The 27,005-nt window shown below is 37.0% G+C and overlaps 1 protein-coding gene across 1 annotated transcript in view; it reads right to left on the bottom strand.

Annotated features, from left to right (window-relative positions):
- The window catches only part of LOC135084122 (calsyntenin-1), a 361,325-nt gene that overhangs the window by 213,029 nt on the left and 121,291 nt on the right, over window positions 1–27,005 (bottom strand). The window lies entirely within an intron of this gene.

Below are 27,005 nucleotides of genomic sequence, written 5' to 3'. Positions count from 1 at the left end.
AATATTACCAGTCAAATCATCTTGACGCAGCGCTAAAGAGGACGAGGACACGAGAGCTTCCCCAAGCAATTTATTTCTTAATTTCGAGTCGGTTCGTACCGTCAAAGCGGTAACATACTTTGCAGTCACTCATAATTTTCTTACAAGTCTACACGACTTAAATGTACTTCATCTAAATATTATATAAAAGGAGAAACTGACTGACTCACTGACATATCAACGCACATCCTAAACGGCTAAACGTAGGCACTTGAAATTTGGAAGGGACGTAGCTTAGGTACCGTAGAGGTGCACTAAGAAAGGAATTCCTGAAATTCCCACGGGAACGGGAATTAGCGGGAAAATCCTTTTGTATGAAAAATCTAAACCGCTTAAGTTAGACGCTTGTAATTTGGCATGCAGGTACCTTAGTAAACTTAAAGCTTAGTTACAACAGGATATTGCAAAATTCCCACGGGAACGGGAGTTAGCGGGAAAAAACATTTATATGAAAAAATCTAAACCGCGTAAGATAGATGAACGGGATCCACGCGTACGAAGTCGCGGGCGGCCGCTAGTTTCAGTATAAAATGAATTAACTATCTCAAATGCTTCTTTAACAAATAAAAATGAAGTCACGTAGGCAGATCGATGTGAAAGACAGTAGTAAGTAATCAAGCACAATTAAAGTCACGGTGGATGGATGAAGGACAATACGTCCTCGGGACAGGTTCGATTCCCGCTACAAATACTGAAAACGCGCTCCGACATTAATCTTGAAGATTGTACTTCTAGTCCAGTAGAATTAGCTTTTAAATCGGAAATAATTCCTACAAAAGATTTTATTGTTTTAATGGCTTCATTGGTTGCCCATTAAGACTCTCCTAAGTTTTCGACTTCGACGGAGTTGTGCTTAAGTGGTGGGGGCCCCCGAAAGAGGCATTTTTTCGGTTTTCCGGTTATACCGCGTAAAGGACTTACCCTATCAAAAAGTGGTCTTCATGACGGTTGAAGGGCACTTAATCCTGCATTGAATAAGACCAAATTCATATGTTTTGGACAAACCGTTCTCGCGCTAAAGTTCGGCAAAGTAGAAAATATACGTATAATTAATGACCCTCTCCACGTCGAATGGTTTGTTACCCACAGGCTTCCAAGTCTTGAAAAGGGCCACCTCAACCAGTGTAACCCTATCAAGGCTTACGAGCTTGATGCGCCTATCCTTGTTCGTCCCAGCCGTTCCTTAACTGCGGTTGCTGCACCTCTTCCTGGCACGCACCTGAACGACTCTGTGTTACCTACTGTGGCTGCCCCTCTTCCTTGTATCCTCCTGCATGACTACGTTGCCTAGCCGTATGCCTGGTCTAAGGTTCGACGCCAAAAATCAACAACAACAAGTTCATATTAAAACGCTGAAGAGTTTTTTGTTTGTTTGTTTGAACGCGCTAATCTTAAGTTTACTAGTTTGATTGAAATCATTATTTTTGTGTTGAATAGCTCATACATTGAGGAATGCTATAGGATATATACAATCACTCTACGATTAATAGAGGCGAAGCAGTAAAGAAAAATGTTGCAAGCACGGGAAATAGTATTTAAACTATTTTCACTCGTACGAAGTTGATTTTGTGGCGTCGAACCTTGGACCAGGCATATGGCTAAGCAATGAAATCGTACAGGAGGGTACAAGGAAGAGGGGCAGCCACATTAGGTAACACAGAGTCGTTCAGGAGAGTGCCAGGAAGAGGTGCAGCAACCGCAGTTAAGGAACGGCTGGGACGAACAAGGATAAGCGAATCAAACTCGTGAGCCTTGTTAGGGTTACACTGGTTAAGGCGACCCTTTACAAGGCTTGGAAGCATGTGGGTAACAAGCCATTGGACGTGGAGAGGGTCATTAATTATACGTATATTTTCTACTTTGCCGAACTTTAGCGCGAGAACGGTTTGTCCAAAACATATGAATTTGGTCTTATTCAATGCAGGATTAAGTGCCCTTTAACCGTCATGAAGACCACTTTTCGATAGGGTAAGTCCTTTACGCGGTATAACCGGAAAACCGAAAAAACGCCCCTTTCGGGGACCCCCACCACTTAAGCACAACTCCGTCGAAGTCGAAAACTTAGGAGAGTCTTAATGGGCAACCAATGAAGCCATTAAAGCAAAAAAATCTTTTGTAGGAATTATTTCCGATTTAATCAATTTTTGTGTTTAATTCTACTGGCCTATTCGCTCCTGTACCTGTTAAGGCGTGTCTTCTATTACAGCGATTTATAAATCCTTTGCTAACTGACATCTATGATTTTGACATTTAATTTGCTCATTATTACTTTTCTTTTAACATAATATTATTTATACTTATAATCACGCTTTAACATTTGTATGCCGACAAGGCTGATCACGGCTTGAACGCATCTTTTGTTTGTACATCATACTCCTTACCTGTGTTTCACAAATAAATTATTTGAATTTGAATTTGCTGAGATAATCTATAATAAAATTGTAAATGCATGAACAATGTTTCACTCAATAAAGCAAATAAACTCAATATAGTGACAGGATTTTTTCTAGCTATGGACAACCGTCATGGATCACGTGCGAGAGGTCACGATTTTGATCCATTTTATGTAAAAACACAACTGTATCAATTTCAACCAAGTTACGTTTTGTCTTGCTTTTCTTTAAATATTAGTTTGATAGTTCATTCGAAAATACAATTTAGGTTCACTCTACCCCAATATCCTTTTCTGTGCAAAATATCATAATGAATAGCTGTCATAAAATAGAACTACTTGCGCCATTTTAAAAGACAATAATGTAGGCGCATAACCTGTCTATTTATTATGATATATCATTGACTATTTTAAAATATTTTTATTTATTATTATTGATAAAAAATGTGTATTTGCGTAAAATAAGACACATTAATTGTGTTTAATCACTAACTAATTGCGTTTAATCGCGGTGGGGGAGGGGACGCGCATTCCACGGACCGCCAAACTTAGCGCGAACGAGTAGTAGGAAGTTATTTAAAAAAATGTCCAAAGGAGTCAAGGACAAGGACATTGTCTGCATACCCGCTGCTACTGGCACCACACCCCGTCACTACGTCGGAGCACCTTTGTTCGCCTTCCATCCACCACTATGTTGTTGTTGTTCGAGCTGTATGTTTAGCTGATGGCGTCCTTTTGTTGGTTTATACGTTTACTACAGTGGACAGGTTTTTATTACTCTGCAGAGTACACTAGAGATTTGTTGGGCATTTTTTAAGTGAATATTCTTGTTGTCAGCATCAAAATTTTTAGTGTAGAAGCAATTTAAAACATTCTTAAAATCAAATATGGAAGTTATAGATGTAGGTAATGCATAAAAGAGCTTTTACCTGTCTACGAAAATGAAATTTATGATACAGAAACTACAATTTGAAGATATGCCTTTTCCCAATTAATTAAATATCAAAAGATATAGGTATGCAAGGAGAACCAAAATACAAGAAAATCGCAAATTATTGGTTTGTAAAAAAGTCCTATCCTACTTAATATTATAAATGCGAAAGTTTAGATGTCTGGATGTTTGTTACTCTTTTACGCAAAAACTACTGAACGGATTTTGACAAAAATTTGCAGTATTATTATTTATAACCCAGAATAACATATAGGCTATAATTTATGACGATCTGTGACAAACTAAATTTCACGCGGCTGAAGCCGCGGGCAAAAGCTATGTATCATATTAAGTTACTAGAAACAATTTTAGCTAATAATAGACACTATAGCCACGTAGACTTTAATTACGTGTCTGTGTGTGAAAACTATGTTTTATTAATTATACAAGTAACTTGTCTCTGGCGGTGTAGTCCGTTTTCGCCTCCGTTCAAATATTTACATAACACTCACGGCACTGCCGTGACTATTAGGGCAATGCGGCAAAGTATTTTATATTCCGTAGTTGCCCGATAATGACTGGACGTCACGATCGTGCGGCTAATGGGAATATAAATTCAAGTTACTACGAATACATTGTGGTGTTTTAGAAAAACGCGTAACTTACAACTCTCATGAGCAAAAGGCAGGCATATCGGAAAATTTTTGGTGTCACGGATGTTACAGAGCGGTCGTAATTACTTATTTATTATCCAATGATAAAAAAGATTGCTTGCTCAAAGTTATCAAATCTATTCCTCCAGAGATATTTAGAATTCGCAGCCGGGCTATTATTCTCATAGATTTTTTGTTAAAACAAAAGTACCACGAAGGCCGATTTGCACCACTGTACTGTAACAATAACCGTTGTATTTTGTATGGAGTTTGACATTTGTTAAAGTTAAAGTAAGATGGTGCAACCCAGCCTAAATGTCCAGTTTTAATCAGATTAGTGTCACATCCTGATGATACCACCGAGCTCTAGTGTCATATTTGATTACACTAGCTTCTCATCATATCCCAAATAAGCATCATTTCGTCATCTTTACAGCTTTTTGATTGGCGATTGACCATGACGTCATGTATATGCTTTCATTACACTAACGTTGTGAGATTCGAACCCAAAATTCTAACTAAACCTAAGACAATGAAACCGTTATATGTTTGTCTCGAAGCGCTGGTAGGGCTCAAAAGATAAGGAGACATGTAAAGTGCACCATAAGGGCTTACCTTTTCTTTTTTTATTATTTTATTGCCATTAGGGCGGAACAAAGTTCGCCGGGTCAGCTAGTTTATTATATTTTGACGTTCATAAGTGCCACTTGTGGTCTAAACTGAATAAATATTTTTGATTTTGATTGTGATTCTCCTATCAATAAGCAAATTACGCGACTTATTATTAACTAATGTGATAATTAATTAATTAAAACAGTAAAACGACTCAACCGCACGAGCTAATGTGAACGATCGAACATTGTAATTAGGAAACAGTTAATCTAAGACCTATTATGATCTCGTATTTGTAATTAATTATGTTATTAACACGTTAACGGTTTCTAAGAAATATGAGTCCAAAGATCTCCGAAGAAATTCAATTTATTAACAATATTATTTCATTGTGGCTTTTTCAGTGACAAAAGTAATATTAGTAGGTATGTACCTTTATTTTGACAAACGCCCGTATTCACAAACGATGCTTGCTTAAGTGAAGCGGCAAATTGAACGCACAGCGTTGAATAGAGTTCTGTGATTGGTTCGTGTGTCACCCTGTGCGTTCACGCGCACTGTGAGACCTCAAATTTTTTCACAGCGCGAGTTATCGGTTCGTAAATTCTGTATCAAGTTTCAAGCCAATATCAATAGTTTGTAAACTAAAACTTTTTTTTTTTAATAACTTACCTGATTTGTATTAAAGTGTACTTTATACTAATCAAGTAGTTATTTAAAAAAATTAAAAATAAAATGGAATGTTTAGAAAGTTATTAAAAAGATAAAATTACTTAGCTTCAAAGAAGAACGGTCATCTGTGACCCAGACCCGACAGAAACGAGACATACCTCAGTTTTTTTGTCATGTCTTAATTAGTTAAATTATATATTTTTTATATTCGAAATCTATGTATAACACCAAAATATTAACCTTTGTTTTTGTTCAGGCGTTATACAAAAACTAATACAAAATGCCTATTTATCACCAAAATTGGTAAATGTATGTACCTAAATGTCTATTACAGCTGCTATGGAATGTATATAGGTGACCTGGAGATACAGCCAGATTATACAGGGTGGAAACGATAAGTGATTTCACTCGATTATTTCTAAGGGGGCGTCCATAAATTACGTGAGGCTTTTAGGGGGGGGAGGGGGTCAACGAAAACCTCACTAAATCTCACGTGGGGGAGAGGGGGGGTCTCGGAAAATATCACGTAATTTTTCCCGCAAGAAATAGAGTAAAATTGCCAGAAAACTGGGTTATTGAAGTAAAAAAATGAATTTTTTATGATGATAATGACAATTTATTCTAAACCGTCTCATCAAATTAAACTAAAAATGCCTCCATCTGCATTTGTGAACACTAAAGATGCAGAATAAATGTCGAAATTAAGAAAATTCGAAATTAAATAAAAAACGTCATCGGCATCGCTTTGAGAGATTTTGGATGGTGCTGGTTGGTTAGAGTAGGCGCTGGAACGGTAGGGGAAGTGGACTGATATCCTCCTACGGAAGGTTGACTTTAACTTTGACTTTGACTTTGTAGCCTAAAACCAAACATCTAATATTAGAATTCAATGATTTCCATTGTTTTCCATAGAACATTAGGAAGTTAATCAAATTAATGATTATTGATTAATGATTAACAAATTAATCCTGATTATGATTACTTTTTTAATCATGATTATTTTAATCAAATTAATTAATTTATTAAAAAATTAATTGATTTGTGCCAACACTGGTGTCCACCCTACCAAAATAGGTACCTATAAATTTTGCTAGCTCTTTAGAAGCTTTGTCTCTGTTCCGTTTCTTTACTCATGTGCTTTTAGTACATTTTTTAACTATTAGTTTACATTTTATTAATATTTAACCATTAGTAGCAAAATTTTACAATTAGTTATTTTAACTATGAATCAAAAAACTGGTCCTAGGTTGAAGCAATTGCTTGTCTTACTAAACGACGGGAAGCTACGGAACCCTGCACTGCGCGTGGCACCACGACACTGGGTTATTGATTTTTTCATATAAATCTAATAGAATCGAAGCATCTATAGACATTGCAAAATAGGCATTTTATTAAATATCACGTGAGATTAGGGGGGTGGGGGAGGGGGTCAGGCAAAATCTCACCAAATCTCACCAAGGGGGGCGGGGGGGTTGAAAAATGGCCAAAATTGTCTCACGTAATTTATGGACGCCCCCTAAACTATACAAGATATCGAAAAACTAGTTACTGATTCTGAAAGTGCTTCACGAGCTCTTTCAAATGGTACCAAATAATAGGTTACAGATTATGGAAGCTGGTAACATAGAATTTTTGGATTTTGTAACTTCTCGTTTCCACCCTGTAGATACATGTATACATTTACCAATTTTGGTGATAAATAGGCATTTTGTATTAGTTTCTGTATAACGCCTGAACAAAAACAAAGGGTAATATTTTGGTGTTATACATAGATTTCGAATATAAAAAATATATAATTTAACTAATTAAGACATGACAAAAAAACTGAGGTATGTCTCGTTTCTGTCGGGTCTGGGTTTTTTTTGTATGGGGCGTGACCGTTCTTCTTTATCGTAATTTTATCATTTTAATATCTACTTATGGATTTCCGCAAAGTAACACCTGATACTATTAATTATTTTAGAAGGCTCTTTTCAGTGCACATGCGGGTCAGTACTTTGAATGTTTAAAGCAAGTAAAAGTTGCCGTACTGATTAAGCCTGAGCTAGTGACCTCAGTTGTCACCATTTTTTTTACCCAGGAAAATGGCCTATCCATACCCACCGCCGGGGGACGGCAGGTTATGTGGGGCTCGAACCCACTAAAAACCAGGGGTGTTCCCTCTGCCACATAGTGGTCGGCGCCTTGGGTACTAGAAACGACCTCAGTTGTCACCACAACTGATGGATTCCCGCCATTTTTATCACAGACATACATGCAAAGAATAAAATTTATTACACGGTCACTGACACATGCAAATCAATGGCTGCTTTGCCTATTTGCTAGACCACAATAGTTACATGCAAATATGGGAAAGCTAGTTTGGAGTATTGTTCGTAAAAATGCGTAGGACTTTAACGATTGCTAATGGAGCCCGTTACTTAAATTCTGGCAATAACTATACAAAAGAGAAAAGAATTCTGTCTGTCCGTAACGTTTTCAAGGCTATTTTGATTAATTTTGGTAAGACCAAAAGTTGCCTTTTGCCCTAAAAACAATGTGTTACGGATTAACACAAGGGTTATAAACAATTCTTATGAAAGGCATGTGTAAAATAATATTTAGATTTAGGAACATTTACGACCCAGCTTCTGATCGCGATACACTTTATGTGACAGAATTAAAACCATGCGAACGTATCCCATAGTAGCCAGCCAGTAAATCATGAAGTTATTGGTGAGTTTCGACCTTCGAATTTTCGTGTTCTACTAGTTAATAAGCATATAGTAAATAAATAAATAAATAAATTTATTCAGTTAAACATTTGGATCTAACAAGTGTAGGTACCGCGTGCATAAATAATAAGATTCAATTGTAGTGACGATATCGACCCACAACTCAAGCAAATGGACACAATTTGGCTCATTTGGAAAGACGAGCGAAGACCCGTTCACAACCGAAAGACAAATAGCTGTAATATTAATCAGTGTTTGAATTACTAATGTTCAGCTTACAGATAAATACATTGTTTTAAACCATCACAGTAATATAGAGACCAGATCCGATCGACCAGAAAATCAAGCGCCGCAAGTGGAACTGGATTGGCCACACTCTCCGAAGGGATCCCGATCACATCCCCAAGCAGGCTCTGGATTGGAACCCCCAAGGAAAACGCAAACGTGGTCGCCCCAAGCAAACTTGGCGGCGCACTGTGGAAGACGAGGCGAAGAAGATCGGCAAGACTTGGAGCGAGATCAAACGCGTAGCTCAAGACCGAACGCGATGGAGGACTGTTGTGGACGCCCTCTGCCCCATCTAGGGGACATAGGACCATAAGTCAATTAAGTAAATAAATAAATAAATAAGTCAAATGTCAGCTTGAGTTAATTACGGGATTCAAATAAATCTGAGTACCTATTTTCCTATTTGGTTTTCTAATGGAAGAAACTATTACACGCAATCTAATCAACTCCAAAATATTAGAAAACTAATTTTACTGTTACGAAATCTAACCAGTAGATAATAAAACAATCATCTCCGAATAAAATGGCCGAGCTAATGATCCAGTTATCGTAGCTTTTCACTAATCGATATGTACTAATAACAATTAACCTGTCCAACACTTTACAACGATTATATTTGTGATGTAGGGGATCTTTTTACTTTTCCCAAGTCATCAGTCAGATCAGAAGTAGGTATTTGATGTTCAAACTTGATTTTTCTATAGCAACTGCTTTTCATTCCAGATCCTCGTGGCTCTGCTCTGTCTGGTCTGCGTGGCCATCGAAGCCAAGCCCTTCGGCTGGTTTAGCCCCATCATAGCCATAGTAGTTTACCTCCGTGAAAAATTATAAAAGGATTAAGATAATACGAAACAAATTATCCTCCATCGTTTTATTTCCACTTCATTAGCGCTACGCTCGTGCAAAAAATGTTTTACAAACATAATTAAATCTTATGTTATTAAAAATTCAGTTCCATTAAAGTCTCGCAGCAAAAATCGGAGATACAAAATCCTGGAGCAAAGAAAAGCTGCATAATAATTACTGGAGGTAGTCGGGATTTTTCTTCAGGCCACTCAAAGGGCTAGGGTGTTAATTACGAACTCGACGCTAAACGAAAAGCTGTAGAGCTTTTACAGTTTCTTTGGATTATTTTTAGGGTTCCGTGGCTAAATACTGCAATAAAAAACCCTCGGCTAGCTTGAACCTTGCAAGTTAATATTTTTACAAGCAATTAACTACATTTAGAATAGGGATTGAGTGATACACGTCACCAGCAGGATAGAGAATCAAACAAGAAGAAAGCTCAAATTAAAAAGCTGCTTTGGAAACTTCTAAAATAACTACCTGTCATGAGCAACACAGGTGCACACGGGCCCACTGGCCCATTTATTGTCCTGAAGCAGTGGTAGGGTTAATACTAGGACGTGTAAAAGTGCTTTTTTTAAGCCTATTTACAGAAATAAATGAGTTTTATGAGTTTTTTTTACAGCAAAAGATAATTTCGTTAACCACATACAATAATGCTACTAACATAATATTATCTATGCATTTCAGAGAAGGTTATAGTAATCCTGTTTTTATAGTTGTAAATAAAATACTAATATAGTAAAAACTGGTAAATCACAAGTAACCTATGATTTTTCATACATACCTACTTAATTTGTCAGTCTATAACTGGCGGAGAATGCCACCTGGCATTAATTCTGCCACTGTACAGTTTTATGTGCAAAAAATATAAATAAATAACTTCTATACCATGAGCTTTCGGTGGGGTAAGATGACGTGCATTATAATGAAACGCCCCTGGGTCTGCGGGTGTCTATGGGAGACGGTAATCACTTACCATCAGGTGATCCGTCTGCTCGTTTGCCTCCTGTCACATAAAAAAAAAACTTTTCAAGGCGAGAGTGAATAGGCACTTACAGTGCAGATATGTACCATCCTAGACTGCATCCCACTTAACATCAGGTGCGATTGTTGTCAAAAAACTGCCTTGTTATGCATTAAAACGAAAACTAGAGAAACAGATTAGACACTTGAATGCGTGGGGTTTCATTGTTGTTGTCCGATTCAGTGTTGGTACTCTCTTCAACTCTCTTGTTTGCCGCAGATCGTTTACAGTTGGCTCTGTAAGGTATCATGAAGTTCCATGTGGCCTTTGCGTTTTGTTGACACTTTCGCATTTATGTTATTAGTAGTGGTAATTTATTAAGTATCTGTAGGGTACGTACATTGTATGTTCATTTTATTAAACTAGGATAACGGTGTTGACTGTCCAATTAGTCTGTATATTTATTGAACTATCTTAAGAAAAAATATGTATTGTTCAGTTGTTTGTTTTCCTAAATAAATTAAAAAAAAAAAAATTAAAAAATCTACTGATACCCATTTAGTCCCAATCGATTCTGGGTTTTATTGGACCATCTTTTTTCACTATAAGATTCAAATAATAATCTTATCCTGTAAAGCAATCGAAGTCTAAAACGTATAACCACGGAACCCTCGCCGCAACTGCTTTTCGCGCTTACCAGTTTTTGTCAGAGTCCTTAACTATAAGTTTTCGTCTCGTTAGCCCACAAGCCCACACCACTAGCCCACTTACTATTAGTATTCATTAATATCAAAATATCCTATTACATAATAAGACAGTTGTCTATGCATTTGGTCTATTGTATTTATCTATGACTAAAAAAGAAATAAAAAGATTAGTCTGTGGAAAGCTACTCTCTGCGTTTTATTAGGTTATGGGCCCAGACACAATTTTTGCTGTTTAAAATTAGTAAAAGTGTATAAAATCCAGAAATCAGTAGTGAAAAACTTTATTAACTGTTTGTGTCGTCGAAATCAGTTCAGATTAAAAACTGTGCGGTGTGTAAGACTGAACATTACGTTGCAAGTTTTTGAACAATGGCCGGCAGTTATATCGTCAACGTACCGAAACTCAAGGGCCGCGAGAATTATGATGAGTGGGCATTCGCAGCGGAAAATTTTCTAATTCTCGAAGGAGTGGACATAAATAAAACCGATCCTGATGAAGTTCCTGATGCAGATTACCTAAAAGCAAAGGCCAAACTCATAATGACGATCGATTCATCACTTTACGTCCATATCAAGAATGAGAAAACTGTCCAGGATGTGTGGAAACGCCTGAAATCACTCTTCGATGATTCCGGATTTCAAAGGAAAATCAGTTTGTTGCGACATCTAATTTCAATCCGATTAGAAGACAGCGAAACTATGACCTCATACGTGACACAAATAGTAGAAACAGCTCAGAAATTAAAAGGAACTGGATTTTCCATTACTGATGAGTGGGTGGGATGTTTATTGTTGGCTGGATTGACTGAGAAATTCACCCCGATGATTATGGCCATCGAACATTCCGGGATGACAATTAGTACGGACGCCATTAAATCAAAATTACTGGATATGAGTGCTGAAGTTGGTAGTACTGGAACGGATGGTGCGTTTTTATCGAAAGGTTGGCAGCAGCGCAGAAAGCATGTTGGCAGCACTGCAGAAACGTCAAAGTCGAAAACGTCAATGTCAAAACCTACCAAAACAACAATACGCTGTTACAAATGCAAACAGCTTGGACACTATAAAAACCAGTGTACTAACAACAAAGAAAAGGAAAGTACAGTGTTCAGTGCGTTTTTCTTGAACTCAACATACAAGAAAACCGATTGGTATGTCGATTCCGGTGCTAGCGCACATATGATATCCGATAAAGAACGTCTGTTTGATATATCGCCCGATCCAGTCATGAAGCAGATTGTAGTAGCAAATGAAACAACAGTACCAGTATTATGCTCAGGAAATACGAAGTTGACAACAGTAGTAGCAGATTCAGAGTTCGACATTACTGTGAAAAATGTTTTATGCATTCCTAACCTCACTACAAATCTCCTATCGGTTAGTGAGTTGATACGAAATGGAAACAAAGTGATCTTTGAAGACAATGGCTGCGAGATAATAAACAGCAGAGGTGTACTTGTCGGCAAAGCAGTTTTGACAAATGGAGTGTATAAATTAGACATAAAACAAACATGTCTATTGGCTGGCTCAGCAGTGCAAGAAACCAGTATGCTATGGCATAGAAGGTTGGGCCACATCAACAGTAAGGATCTGAACAGAATGAAGAATGGCGCTGTAAAAGGTATTTCTTACCCCGACAAGGCAGAAGTTGACAAGTCCCAGTGTGTCACATGTTGTGAAGGGAAATTGGCGAGACTACCCTTCTCACACAGAGGTTCCAGATGTGAGAGTGTGTTGGAGGTGGTTCATGCGGACGTTTGCGGCCCCATGGAGACGGTCTCAATAGGAAAGTCAAGGTATTTTCTCCTATTTGTCGACGACTACAGCAGAATGGCATTCGTCTACTTTCTTAAGTCAAAGAGCGAGGTGTTGGTGTGCTTCAAGGAATTTAAAGCCAAAGTAGAGAGGCAGACAGGGAAGCACATCAAGGTACTACGGACTGACAACGGTGGAGAATTTTGTTCTTCAGATATGGAAAGTCTTTTGAAGAAGGCCGGGATAGTGCATCAAAAGACTAATCCATATACGCCAGAGCAGAATGGCATGTGTGAGCGCCTAAATAGAACGGTGGTAGAGAGAGCTCGGTGCTTGTTATTCGATGCTAACCTAGACAAGAAATTTTGGGCTGAGGCAGTTAATACCACAGTATATCTCCGAAACAGAACGTTAGCAGCAGGATTGAAAGCAACACCCTATGAGCTATGGACGGGCAGAAAGCCAGACGTCAGCCACGTACGCGTATTTGGGAGCACTGCCATGGTTCACGTCCCTAAAATAAAAAGGACAAAGTGGGACAAGAAGGCGGAAAAGCATATACTTCTGGGTTATGCTGAGAATACCAAGGGGTTTAGATTATTTAACCCGGTATCACAAAGCTTCACAACAAGCAGAGATGTGATAATAATAGAAACCAATTGCAACAACTCAGAGACAGTACCAGCAGTGGTGGAGGAGAAAAAGGTAGAAGACAGATCTAAGATATCATCAGACTCTGTAGATCCACCCGACAATGATAATACATACGTACCAGAGGAAGATTCAACAAGCTCCTGCAGCACAGACTACAACAGCTTATCAGACGAAAATCTTGAATCCTGTGATGTAGAACCTGTAGAACCTGTTACACAGAAGCGTGTACGAAAGCCGCCAGAGAGATTTGGGTACAGCAATGTATGTATGCCCAATCATGAAGATGTTGGATCAGAAAACCTTACCTATGAGGATGTCATGAGTGGTGCAGAGAAAGAACAATGGTCTGAAGCAATGAATGAAGAGTTGCAGTCATTCCATGATAATGAAGCTTGGGAACTTGTAGATAAACCCAATGATGTGAAAGCCGTGCAGTGCAAGTGGGTTTACAAGAAGAAGCTGAATAGCGACAACACTGTGAGGTATAGAGCCAGATTGGTGGCAAAAGGCTTTACCCAAAAGGAAGGTATTGATTACAAAGAGACCTTTTCACCTGTGCTAAAATATTCCACTTTAAAATTGTTGTTTGCTATTAGTGCTAACTTGAACTTAACCATTACCCATTTAGATGTAGTAACAGCTTTCTTAAATGGCCAATTAGATGAAACTGTGTATATGCAATTACCAGAGAATTTAAAATGTGAGGATAATAAATGTAAAGTTTTAAAGTTAAAAAGGGCCATTTATGGACTAAAACAATCAGCAAGGGCATGGTATATAAAAGTTGATTCATGTCTGCAAAGTCTCAATTATAAAAAGTCAGATTATGAACCTTGTTTATTTGTAAAAGTGTCAGGAGGTGAGAAAACTTTTATTGCTCTATTTGTAGATGATTTTTTCATATTTTCGAATTGTAACAAAGAAGTAGATTATCTGAAAAAGGAATTAAGTGCACATTTTAAATTAAAAGACTTAGGTCAACTAAAGAAATGCTTAGGCATGAATGTTCAGATTGAAAAAGATAGGATTTATGTAGATCAGAGGCAATTTATAGAACATTTGCTTTGTAAATTTAATATGGAGAACTGTACAAGCGTAGAAACTCCTATGGAAGTAAATTTAAAACTTGAAAAAGGCAAAAATGAGACAAGTAATTTTCCTTATCAGCAATTGATAGGAAGTCTCATGTACCTCTCAGTTCTAACAAGGCCTGATATATCTTTTTGTGTTAGCTACTTGAGCCAATTTAACAATTGTAACAACCAAACGCATTGGAAACATGCCAAGCGAGTTTTAAGATATTTAAATGCTACAAAATCTTATGGTTTGATGTATGTTAAAGATAACTCAGATATAATTGGATATGTAGATGCCGATTGGGCTTCAGATGCAGTAGACAGAAGGTCATATACAGGATATTGCTTTATGTACTCTGGATGTGTAGTTTCTCATGAATGTAGAAAGCAGCAGACAGTTGCATTATCTAGTACAGAAGCCGAATATATGGCTGTCTGCGAGGCTAGTAAAGAAGCTATTTTTCTGAAGAACCTTTTATATGAACTTCTTAATAGAAAAAATTTACCTGTTCTGTTATACAATGATAACCAGAGTGCTAAAAAACTTACTGAAAATTGTATGTACCATAGAAGAAGTAAACATATAGATGTGAGGTTTCATTTTATTAGAGAAGCTGTTCAAAATAATTTGATAGAGATTGCATATCTAAACACTAAAGAAATGCCAGCTGATGTACTTACAAAAAGTTTGTGTAAAGTTAAACATACTGAATTTATAAGAAAATTAGGCATTGTGAATTTAAAGTAGAATTGTAGTTTCAAAGTTTATTAGTGTTTTTGGATTATTTTGCTAAGTGGTGGTATTAGTATTCATTAATATCAAAATATCCTATTACATAATAAGACAGTTGTCTATGCATTTGGTCTATTGTATTTATCTATGACTAAAAAAGAAATAAAAAGATTAGTCTGTGGAAAGCTACTCTCTGCGTTTTATTACTTACTATGCGTACTTCTACGGTATTCGTGCAAAACTTTCTGGAATGAGGACGCTGTTTGTCGAGTACTAATGTAAAGTTTCGGCTCATTAATAAACTCTGGAATCTGGGTCTGGAGAGGATAGCTGGAAGAAATTGTTGGGATGGAAAATGAGTATAGGTTTACCTGCTCAGTTGCGATGGGCGGATACCTGATTAGGACGAACTAATCAACAACGAATCTATACTAATATTATAAATGCGAAAGTAACACAGTCTGTCTCGCTTTCACGCCTAAACCACTGAACAGATTTTGATGAAATTTCGCAGGGATATAGTTTTTATCCCGGTTTTTGAAACAGGGACGCGCGCGATAAAGTTTTTCTGTGACAGACAAAATTCCACGCGGACGAAGCCGCGGGCAGAAAGCTAGTTTTGCGATATTATAGTTCGTAGAGCTGATGACCGTTGGGACAGAAAAGTTATCGAGGGCCTCCCATTAGGTGGACCGAGGATCTTGTGACGGTCGCGGGAAGTACCTGGATGCTAAGCGCAGGACCGGTCATTGTGGAAATCCTTGGGGGAGCCCTTTGTCCAGCAGTGGACGTCATTTGGCTGAAACGATGACGACGATATTCTATTCAATTCAATTTTTTTTTGCTGGAAGGCTACAGAGGCCATCTTCAGCAGTATTCAAACTTGTGCTTTGAAGCGTTCCTTGGATACTTAACTCTAGCAGTGGACTCCCATTGGCTGACATGATGATGATGATCACAATAATTACCGAGTTCCCGACTAGTCAGAGCTTCGCCATGCTAAAACTAATTGGCGATAGTTCACAGCGTAAAACACACTTTTTAGGTTTGAGACAGTCTATTTTGTCAAGTTTTATCATTTTTACACATTGCCTCCAGCTGGTATCGAACCTACAACCGCAGCTGGCATTGTAGTCTGGTACGTGAATCACTAAGGGTGGTTTCAATCAAACAAGAGTAAATATTAATCTCAGAATAAATCGTCAGTTTTGACATATTTCCCATACTGAAATTGTCAATATGCCAGTTATACCAGGAGTTATTCTCGGATAAAAGTTTGGTCGAATCGAGCCTAAGCCAGACTGTCAACATCTATTGTTTATTCATTTATTTTTGTGCGTGTAACTAAACCATAAACGAGTGGGTGTAGACATAGACAAAAACCTCCCAAAACGTTTTGTAGTGATACATTTTAACTGAGAATCTGTGGGAGGCGTAGGCCGTAAAACCAATTATGTTTAAATTTGGAAAAAAGTAATTTGTCTTCTATGTACATCAAATGTTAAGTCTATTTATATCACAAAAAGCTTAAAACTTTCACATTAAAATATTTATTCTCGCGTCAGAGGTCTTTGTAAATGTTGCCTGCAGTAAAATAAACCCAATGCTGGGTAATTAACCTTTTACCTGCTTCTAGGTAATCTGATTTCGTAGAAAAACGTCCATTAGAGACGATGTTGCTTTATTGTTGAAACTAGATATTCTGATGTAAAATAAAGTCACTAACCTAAGGATTCTAATTCATTAGAGAATTTTAATTAGGTATATGTATAAGAAATGTGAACAAACTTTTTTTTAAGTGTAAGTATACATGTATACCTTTCCAAATAAATAAATAAGTAAATAATAAGGTCAAAGACATTTTCATTTTACCCAGATTAAAGGTACTAATTGAATTGAAGAAAAAGACTAAATTGTTAATTTTGTAATTAATTAAATCGTGGTAAGCGTTACGAGTGAAACATAAACTGTTCATTAACTTAGTATTGTGTATTCACAAAATCGTGACCCGTCTAATTATAATTAAAAAATATCACAAAACCCAACTACAAAGACGCGAACCCCGAATATCAAAAAAGATTTCTTTGTCCATTTTTTCCGTCGCATAATATATTACGCAAAAGATTTTCCTCGGGAATCAAAGTCTTTCACAATCTTACAAATTAAAGGTAAAAACGGTTTAATGAGCTCATAATTTTATACATTTCTACTACACATAGGGTTGCCAGTGGTTGTTTTGCTTTTTACGGAATTGTCCGGCCTGTCCGGCTTTTTATGTGGCTGCTGCGCCAGTCGAAAGTCGAGCTACAGAATAATATTTATTTATTTATTTTATTTTATAAAACACATGACAAATTACAATTTTCAAAAAAATATTTTTACAAAATTGTTTTGCTTAAATCTAGATTGTAATTCAGAAGTATGTGTTATTAGAAAAGCAAGGTGGGTAGGTCAGTACAGTTCAAACGTCACCGCAGTCATGCACGTAACGTACGGACGCGAGCAAACAAATAAGTAGGTAGGTTAATCAGGCGAGACTCAGCGACAACGTCGAGCCGACTCAAAGTCATCACCGAGCCCGTCAGGCGCGGCGTAGAGGACATCCTGCAGTGATTTGATATAATGTGTGAGTCTGGAAGCAAAAATATCGATCTCCGGGTAATGCTTTGCCAATTCATTATACTGACGAGCCATTCTAACTAAGGGACTGTAAAAGGAGGTATTGTTTTTAAAAATCTGTAATGCAAAAAGGTTAGTTTTGTTGGATCTTCGAGCACTATGTTTGATGTTAAATGATATTTGAGAAAGCAAGTAAGGGGTGTCTATAACCGAATTAATTATTTTGTAAAGATAGACAAAGTCAAAATATTTTCGACGCAATTCAAGTTTTTGAATGCCAAATTTTTGAAGACTTGCTTCATAATCGAAACCTGGACGACCCAGACGCAGGCGATAGTTAAGCATTCGTAAACATTTCCGCTGTACCCGCTCAATTTCGTCAATATGTACCCTGTAGTGAGGAGACCAAACGGGGCTGCCGTACTCCAAGATACTCCTGACGATAGCGGAGAATAAATAAAGCATGGACCGGGGTTTTTTAAAACCTTTAGTGGATCTGAAGACGAAACCAAGGAGTTGATTGGCTTTTGATGTTATGTGCTCATAGTGTGGTCGAAAAGATAGTTTTTCGTCAAAATAAACGCCAAGGTCTCTGGCAACAGAGAATCTCGACAGGACCTGTCCGTCAATCGTGTAATCATTAACGATCCTGGAACGCTTGTTAGTGAATGTAATAATAAAACATTTGTTGATGTTGAGATCCATGTTGTTCTTCTTACACCAGTTCGAAACAGTGCTCAGATCTTTTTGTAAGTTAATGCGGTCGGCATCAGAAGAAATAGTTTTAAATATCTTGAGATCATCTGCGTACAACAAACATTCGCAAGATAGAAGCTCGATAAGGTCGTTAATAAAAACAACGAACAGAAGAGGCCCCAAGTGAGACCCTTGTGGCACCCCGGAAGTGACTAATGTTGGTAATGAGGTGAATCCCCTTAAAGCGACCAATTGGCTTCTGTTACTGAGGTAGGAAGTCATCCAGCGATACAAATTACCATGAATACCGTAAAGCGCAAGTTTTTCACAAAGCAATCCATGATTGACACTATCAAAGGCCTTCGAAAAATCCGTATAGATAGAGTCTACCTGACCGCCTGTGGCAAAGCTCTTACATAGATAGTGTTTGTATTCTAGCAGATTGGTGATAGTAGACCTACCCTTAACGAAGCCATGTTGTTTATTTGATAAGTATGGCTTGAAATGCATATACAGTGTGAGTCACGTTAAAGTGTACATATGAAAATAGATGAAACTAGACCTATTTTTATCGACAAAAAAGAGGTCAAAATTTTTTTGAGATTTTTTTAAAAATTTTTATAGAATTTTTTTTCTTCCAATTACTTATTGTAAAGAAAACGTAATAACTTTTAAACTAAGCGGTATATCCTGATAAAATAAAAACAGTAATAATTCTAAATAACAGGCAATACTAAAAAAATACATAAAATACACAAAAAAGGCCAACAAATAACAAAAAATGATAATTTTTGAAAAAAAATCTGCTTAAAAATTCGTGTTTTTTTGGTTATTTGATAAATTTCTCCAAAAAATGCCCCTATAACTGGTGGTTTTTATTACTTTGTATTATTCTCTATCGTATTACCTTCGTAAAACCAAAAATCGCATGTCTCTATCCCTATCACAACGTTTGCAATGATCGTTTGAACTAAGCCTCTCCGAGCGCGCCATTCAACGCTTCGTTAACAACAAAACTGAAAATGGCTCTAGATTTGTAATTTTGATAAAGACAAGTTAGATTTCAAATAAAAACAAAAGATTTCGAAGTAAAATAAGCATTTTAGTGAAAATTAAAATTGTCTCTACCTGTAGCGGAGAATAATGTTGTGGCAGGCCTTTGTTCAAACGATCATAGCAAATTTTGTGATAGGGATAGAGACATGCGATTTTTGGTTTTACAAAGATAATACGATAGAGAACAATACGAAGTAATAAAAACCACTGGTTATAGGGGCATTTTTTGGAGAAATTTATCAAATAACCAAAAAAACACGAATTTTTACGCAGATTTTTTTCAAAAAGTATATTTTTTTATTATTTTTTGGCCTTTTTTGTGTATTTTATGTATTTTTTTAGTATCGCCTGTTATTTAGCATTATTACTGTTTTTATTTTATTAGGATATACCGCTTAGTTTAAAAGTTATTACGTTTTCTTTACAATAAGTAATTGGAAGAAAAAAAAATCTATAAAAAATTAAAAAAAAATCTATAAAAAATTTTGACCTTTTTTTTGTCGATAAAAACAGGTCTAGTTTTATCTATTTTCATATGTACACTTTAACGTGACTCACACTGTATAGCTGATCATAGACCAAGGTTTCGAATAATTTTGCAAAACAAGATAAGATGCTAATTGGTCTATAGTTATCACAACGGGTCTTATCACCACTTTTAAAGATGGGTATTATGTGAGCTGTTTTCCATCGCTTGGGAAAGATACCGTAGTTGAGTGACTTATTAAATATAATGCATAATGGGATGCTAAGCTCCTTACCACATAGTCTAATAAATAGCGGAGGAAGTAGGTCAGGTCCAGGACCTTTATTTATGTCGAGATTTTCAATCTTAGTCATAATGTTTTTCTCAGTGACTGTTATATACGATAATGTGTCAGCTGATTTGCCCTCAAGAGATTCTCCATTAGTGCCAGATTGGGGTGGAGAAGATGTTCCATTTTGAGTGTCCGCTCTGAAGACTGATGCAAAGTAGGTAGAGAACAGTTCACAGATACCGTATCCATCAGACGCAGAACGGTCACCAAATTTCATCTCCTGAGGTATTGTTACATTACCCTTCCTACCATTCACGAACTTCCAAAAATGTTTAATATTTTTGTTCATGGAGTCCTCAATTGAAGCGATATAATTCCTATAACACTGATTAGCCATTCTCTTAAATCTGTCACGCAATAATGAAAATGTGTCATAATCACGAGGGTTCTTGAATTTTTTGTAAAGTTTGTGAAATTTATTCTTTTCCTCGTTACATTTTATTAAGGGTTTACTATACCAAATTGGATATTTTTGAGAATTAATGGCTGAAAGAGGTGTGTGTTTCTTTATAATTCTAAAAAGTTCATCATAAAAGATGTCAGTGCACGAGTCTAAGTCAGAACACGATAGCGTCTGAGCCCAGTCTATTGAAGTCAGCTCATGTCTCACCCTTTCATAGTCACACTTTAAAAAGTTTAAACGCTTACAATTTGGTTTTTTTAAACATTTTACTCCAATAATTTTTGAAGGAAATTCAAATTGTATCGCTGGGTGGTGCCTATCCACGAGACTCAAAGGATTAGCCTCGTTGACCGATAGAGATTCAATTGTCGAAAGTACTAGATCGAGAGTACGGCCATTCCCGTTGGTAATGTTATTAAATTGCTTTAAGTGACAGAGTAAAGTAAATTCGTGCAAGAGCATTAGTTTCTTGTTATGTAAGGTATGTGTTGGCTCAGTAGCGTCAATAACAGTGGTAGTAAATTCGGGAGTATTGAAATCGCCGATGATCAAGAAATTATCGTTATCTTTAGCATTTAACATTACTTTTTGGCAATTAGAGTAAAATTCATTTATATCAGAATAACTTAGGTCTGGGGGAAGATAGCAAACACACACATTAAGATCAGGAGCATTACATGTATCCGGTTTTATGGTAATCCAGATATCCTCTAAGCCACTGTCCCAATATGCCTGTCGGATGACATGATATGATTTTTTTATTGCGATAATCACTCCACCGCCCTCATCCTTTAAAGAACTAGTATCTATTCGGTCTCTTCTGAAAAGATTGTAGCGTGCATCCACAATTTCTCCATCGAAGATTCCTCTATTCAAATTTGTCTCCGTCAGGCATATAACATCATAATCAGAGCCCAATAAATTCAAGTAAAATTCTGGCAATTTAGAACGAAATCTATTGACATTCTGGTAATATACACTTAACATATTGTAAAGGGTTTCTTAAAGCCAAACAAACAAGTAATTTTTAATGGAGAAGTTAAAAAAGAAAAAAGTCCAATTACAAGATTTTACCAAGAGAATCAACATTTTTAACATGAACAGCTGGGCTTTGTTCATCCTTGCGGATGTATATTTGGCCAAAGCGTACCCAGACGAACTTAAAGTTATTTTCTCGACAGAACTTTCTTGTTGCACTGTGCACTTCTTTTAATTCAGGAGACAGATGTTCAGCCACATATATTCTACGCATTTCGCCCGTGAAACCAATGTGAGATGTGGCAAGTTTTTGCTTCGGATGGGTTTTATTAAAGCGAGTCACTGCTGATAAAACAAGATCACGAAGACGCTGCGATGAGAGTGTGACGAGTATGTTTCGTGGTCTTTTCGAGGACACATCCATTTTAGCAACGCGGCGGCAAGCTCTCACATCACAATCAGGTATGTCCACTTGTAGACATTCACAGAGTTTCTTAAATAAGGCCGTTAAATTTTCGTTTCTGCTCTCAGGGACTTCGTGAATCTCAATATTTAAGTCCCGTGAGATTTTCTCCATAGTTGATACCCTAGACTGAAGCTTAGCCAGTGAGTTCTGCGAATCTAAGATATCAGATTGTAGTTTTTTTATTACATTGTCTCTTTCTCTAATCTCAGCTCTTAGATCACTTTGTTCAGCAGATAAAAAATCAGTTGTGTTAGTAAATTCGCTCTTTAGGCTTTCGAAGGCACGATTCACGTGCGTAGCCACCATTTTTTCGAGGTCTTTGTTAAGCGCTGATCTTAAATTTAACATAATTGGGGAATCCGCTGCCATTTTTAAATCAAGAAGTTTGCTTATATTTTCCATCGAGACAGGCTCATTTTTTAAATTGACTTGTGCAGAAACACTGTCAGAGACGGAGATACTCGCACCGTTGTCTTGAGCTGCGCCGCCATAGCTATAGGAAACGTTCATAGTAGTTTCATTCAGGGTCTGCTCTTGGTGACGCTGGCGGCACGGAGTCTCATCATTTTTTCTATGCCGGCGTTCATTGTTCACGTTTGTGCAGTAAGGGCAGCTCAATGACTTGATCTGTTCACTTGTGAGGGATTTGTGAGTTTTCTTTGTTAAATTCATCGGGCGTTCAATGTTCAATATCGGGCGCACATGCGCATATCACCCACAAGATGGACCGACGACATCATAAAGGTAGCAGGAAGGAGCTGGACGCAGGCCGTTACCAACCGGGCAACATGGAAAGCATTGGGGGAGGCCTATGTTCAGCAGTGGACGTCCTATGGCTGAAATGATGATGATGATGCGCGTATCAGGATGTTACCGATTGGAAGATCATAGTACTCACTCATGAGCTATGACACTTTGCCATATTACCTATCGATGAAAATGGTATGTAAAATGAATAAGGTATCTTCCAGTGACTTGGTCCACGGGCCAAGTCGCTGGTTTGAATTTCTAAATAGTTTTTCTTCCAGTGACTGGGCCCACCTTTAAGATTATATAGTAGATTTTTGTTGATTTGGTGTTTAATTTATTAATAAAACACTGAAAGTGGGCCCAGTCACTGGAAGAAAAAGTATTAAAAAATTCAAACCAGCCTCTTGCCCCGTGGGCCAGTTACTGGAAGACTCTAATGTCCGGCCAAATCAAGCACCTTGTCCGGTTTTTGTGTTTTTGGAGCTGGCAACGTGGCAACCCTAACTCCACAAGGCTCCAGGGTCCGGTATCCCGTGGATCGGCGCTCCCAGGGGAGAACCTTTGATGTATTCCCAATTAAAATGTTCTACGTAATCGCTGCAGCCTTTTGACGGTCTATTTTTCGACCATTTTCTGTCAATTTTCCGAGTAACATAATATTTTTTACTCTTTGTAAGTAATAATATTTTTATTTAGCTTTTGGCCACGGCTTCTCCCACGTGAAATTTTGTCTGTCAAAGAAAAACTCGCGCGTCCTTATTTCAAAAACTAGAATAAGATTAAGAACTATCCTATGTCCTTTCCCGGGACGATGGTCGATGAGTCCCATAAAACATAATTTTCACACATACATAGACACAATTAAAGTCTACGTGGCTATAGTGTCTATTATTAGTTAAAATTGTTTCTAGTAACTTTATATGATACATGATCACTTTTTTACAAAACAATAGTTTGCGATTTTCTTGTATTTTGACTCGCCTTGCATAATGTCTTTTGATATTTAATTAATTGGGAAAAGGCATTTCATCAAATTCTGGTTTCAGTAATAAGTATAAGAAACACTAGCTTTCCGCCCGCGCCTTCGCCCTGGAATTTTGTCTGTCACAGAAAAACTTTATCGCGTGCGTCCCTGTTTCAAAAACCGGGATAAAAATTATCCTATGTCCTTTCCCTGGACTCAAACTATCTCTATGCCAAATTTCATCAAAATCGGTTCAGTGGTTAAAGCGTGCAAGAGAGACAGACAGACAGAGTTACTTTTGCATTTATAATATTAGTAGAGATGAGTAATAATAGTTTTATTATTAACTACTTAATTGTTTGACTAATTTTGACCACTAATGGATTCGCTAATTATTCACCAAGCTTAATCAAATAAGCCATATAAAAATATTTGCCATGTAAACTTATTACGTCATTGCAAGTTCGTGAGAAACCCGTTGATAGCCATATGCTTGTGGTTTTACTAAGCTGTTTATCTGAACTCATATGGTAATAGAGACGCGAAAATAAGCGCGGATTTTGTACGATCTTGGCGACAAACCAAGTAAGTACATACACAGTGTATTAAGCTAAACATTGTGGCATCTTTGTATTTGTATTTGGTGTTATTTGGATTACTTTAAAAAAATTAAGTGTTGTGCCCGTTGACGACGAAGACTTGTATGGATAAATACTTAAATAAATCTAGTAAGTACATAAGTGCTCATGGTTGTAACATTTAGGCCCGATTCGACGAAACTTTGATCCGAGAATAACTCCTGCGAGTCTAGACAAAGTGCAAATTAGAATCGCAAACCAGTCGAAAAGTGTTCGAAAAGCCCGTTTTTAGGGTTCCGTAGCCAAATGGCAAAAAACGGAACCCTTATAGATTCGTCATGTCTGTCTGTCTGTCCGTCCGTCCGTCCGTCCGTCTGTCTGTCTGTCCGTCCGTATGTCACAGCCATTTTTTTTCCGAAACTATAAGAGCTATACTGTTGAAACTTGGTAAGTAGATGTATTCTGTGAACCGCATTAAGATTTTGATGCAAAAATAAAAAAATAATAATAAATATTGGGGGCTCCCCATACTTAGAACTTAAACTCAAAAATTTTTTTTTTCGTCAAACATACGTGTGGGGTATCTATGGATAGGTCTTCAAAAATGATATCGAGGTTTCTAAAATACTTTTTTTCTAAACCGAATAGTTTGCGTGATAGACGCTTCCAAAGTGGAAAAAAGTTGGTCCCCCCCCTCTAACTTCTAAAATAAGAAAATGAAAAATCTAAAAAAAAATATGATGTACAGTCGACAGCACGTCAACGTAAACACTGTGGTATCTTACGTAGTTGCGATAAGGGCGACTTTGCAACGAAAATGTATAGCCTGATGTGCTGTCGTCTGTACATTACTATAAAAACTACCAACGAAAATTGTTTTGAACGAGATCTAGTAAGTAGTTTTTTTTAATACCTCGTAAATCGTAAACCGCTTATTACCGCGTAATCTTTCATACAAATAACTTAAATTTAAAAAAAATAATTTTAATTTCATAAATCAATGGTACGGAACCCTTTGTGCGTGAGTCCGACACGCACTTGGCCGGTTTTTTTGTATGGAGTTTTGACGGATTCGATTTTCGATTCGATCAAAAAGTGCGTTTTGTCTAGGGGGGCCGGTATAACTGGCACATTGACAGTTTCAGTATGGGAAATGTAACTGACAAATATTTACTCTTGTTTGGTCTAATCCACCCTTAGGCTGATTTGCACCATACATATAAAATAAGATTATAAACTTTCGCGTTCCATTTCAACTAAAATAGTAAGACACGGGTCTTAACGCGACGTTTATTAATGAGTTACATTATGTACCTACTCAGACGGCTTGACGTTTCGGCTGCGATGCTGCAGCCGTGGTATTAGTTTAGAGCTGCCAATAACCGGAGCTTTTTGTATGAAGTTGGTGCAACTAGCCTGAAAATCTACTGATTTTCAATGTAATGGCCTGATGTTGTTTAAAGTTTAGTTAGTTTATTTCAGCAATACATCGCAGGCACACAAGTAGGTACACAAACCTCCCACAATCTGGGATGGCACGACTTAACAATATTATCTCGAAATTCAATATCAAATGTACATAATACATGAATTTGCAGGTTTCCACCCGCCTACATTTGCATTCATTTGAATGGCGATTTGCGGGGAGCTCGCTTCATATTACATATACTTCGGACTATGATGCTTCAGCTCTGTTACGCACATTAAGTAAATTATTCCAAATTAAAAACAGAAACTTTGATGAAAACACGCCTTCATTTTACTTGGATTCGTCATCAAATCATTAGCAAAAAATACCATAACTATTATTGACTATGTATCTAAATAAAGAAATAAACATCCATGAACATTTTATATACCGCGCCCATCTAGTAGATGCAGTCAGCGTCAAATAGTTCTTGACATCCAAAGCACTTAGCCAAAAAGAAGGAAGGAATAAAGTTGTGTTGTCAATTTGGTGAAAATTGTTGTAACAAAAGGTACAAGACAACAACGAATAATATGAAGAACATTCCCTTTTTACCAATTAAATACGTCAAAAACGTAAAAAAAAAATTAAAGACAGATTTCTTATAACTCTTTCGACAAAAAAGAAAACTACTCGGAAAATCCTCGTTTCACAGAACTTGATTAAAATAATATTCGTAAATACGCGTAAACAAAAAAGTAAATAAAAGTATAATCGGTTGTTTATATCAATCTACTTACGTAAGCAGAGACAAAGCAAATGAAATAAACTTCGCAAAGAACTCCGTAACGAGAGCCACGTGTATAGGCACGGGACGCCGAGCCCTCCCAAGTAAAGATTGGAGAAAAATTAGTTGAGTTACGCTAACGTGCTTTACTTCATTTATTTACAACAAATGGTGAAGTCTCTGCAAAATAGATTTGATATAACAACAATAAGGTTAAGTTGCTTAACCTGTATTATTTGTATGGAGTCTGACAGACTTTTGACGTTAGTTAAAGTTAAAATAAGATGGTGCAATCCAGCCTTCATCTCACGATATGTAGCCATTTTTAGTAATTGGCTTTTGTTTCAAGCTACACTGTCCGTTTGGAGAGAAAAAAACATCTGTCATGTGAAATGTTTTTTTTTGTTCATGCTAAGCTATATCTAAGACCTGGCTGGAATGAA

Source organism: Ostrinia nubilalis, chromosome 25 (genome assembly GCF_963855985.1).
Source record: "Ostrinia nubilalis chromosome 25, ilOstNubi1.1, whole genome shotgun sequence".
Taxonomy (NCBI): Eukaryota; Metazoa; Arthropoda; class Insecta; order Lepidoptera; family Crambidae; genus Ostrinia; species Ostrinia nubilalis.
Note: the sequence above shows the minus strand (reverse complement) of the source record. Positions and strands in the feature narration are given on the sequence as shown.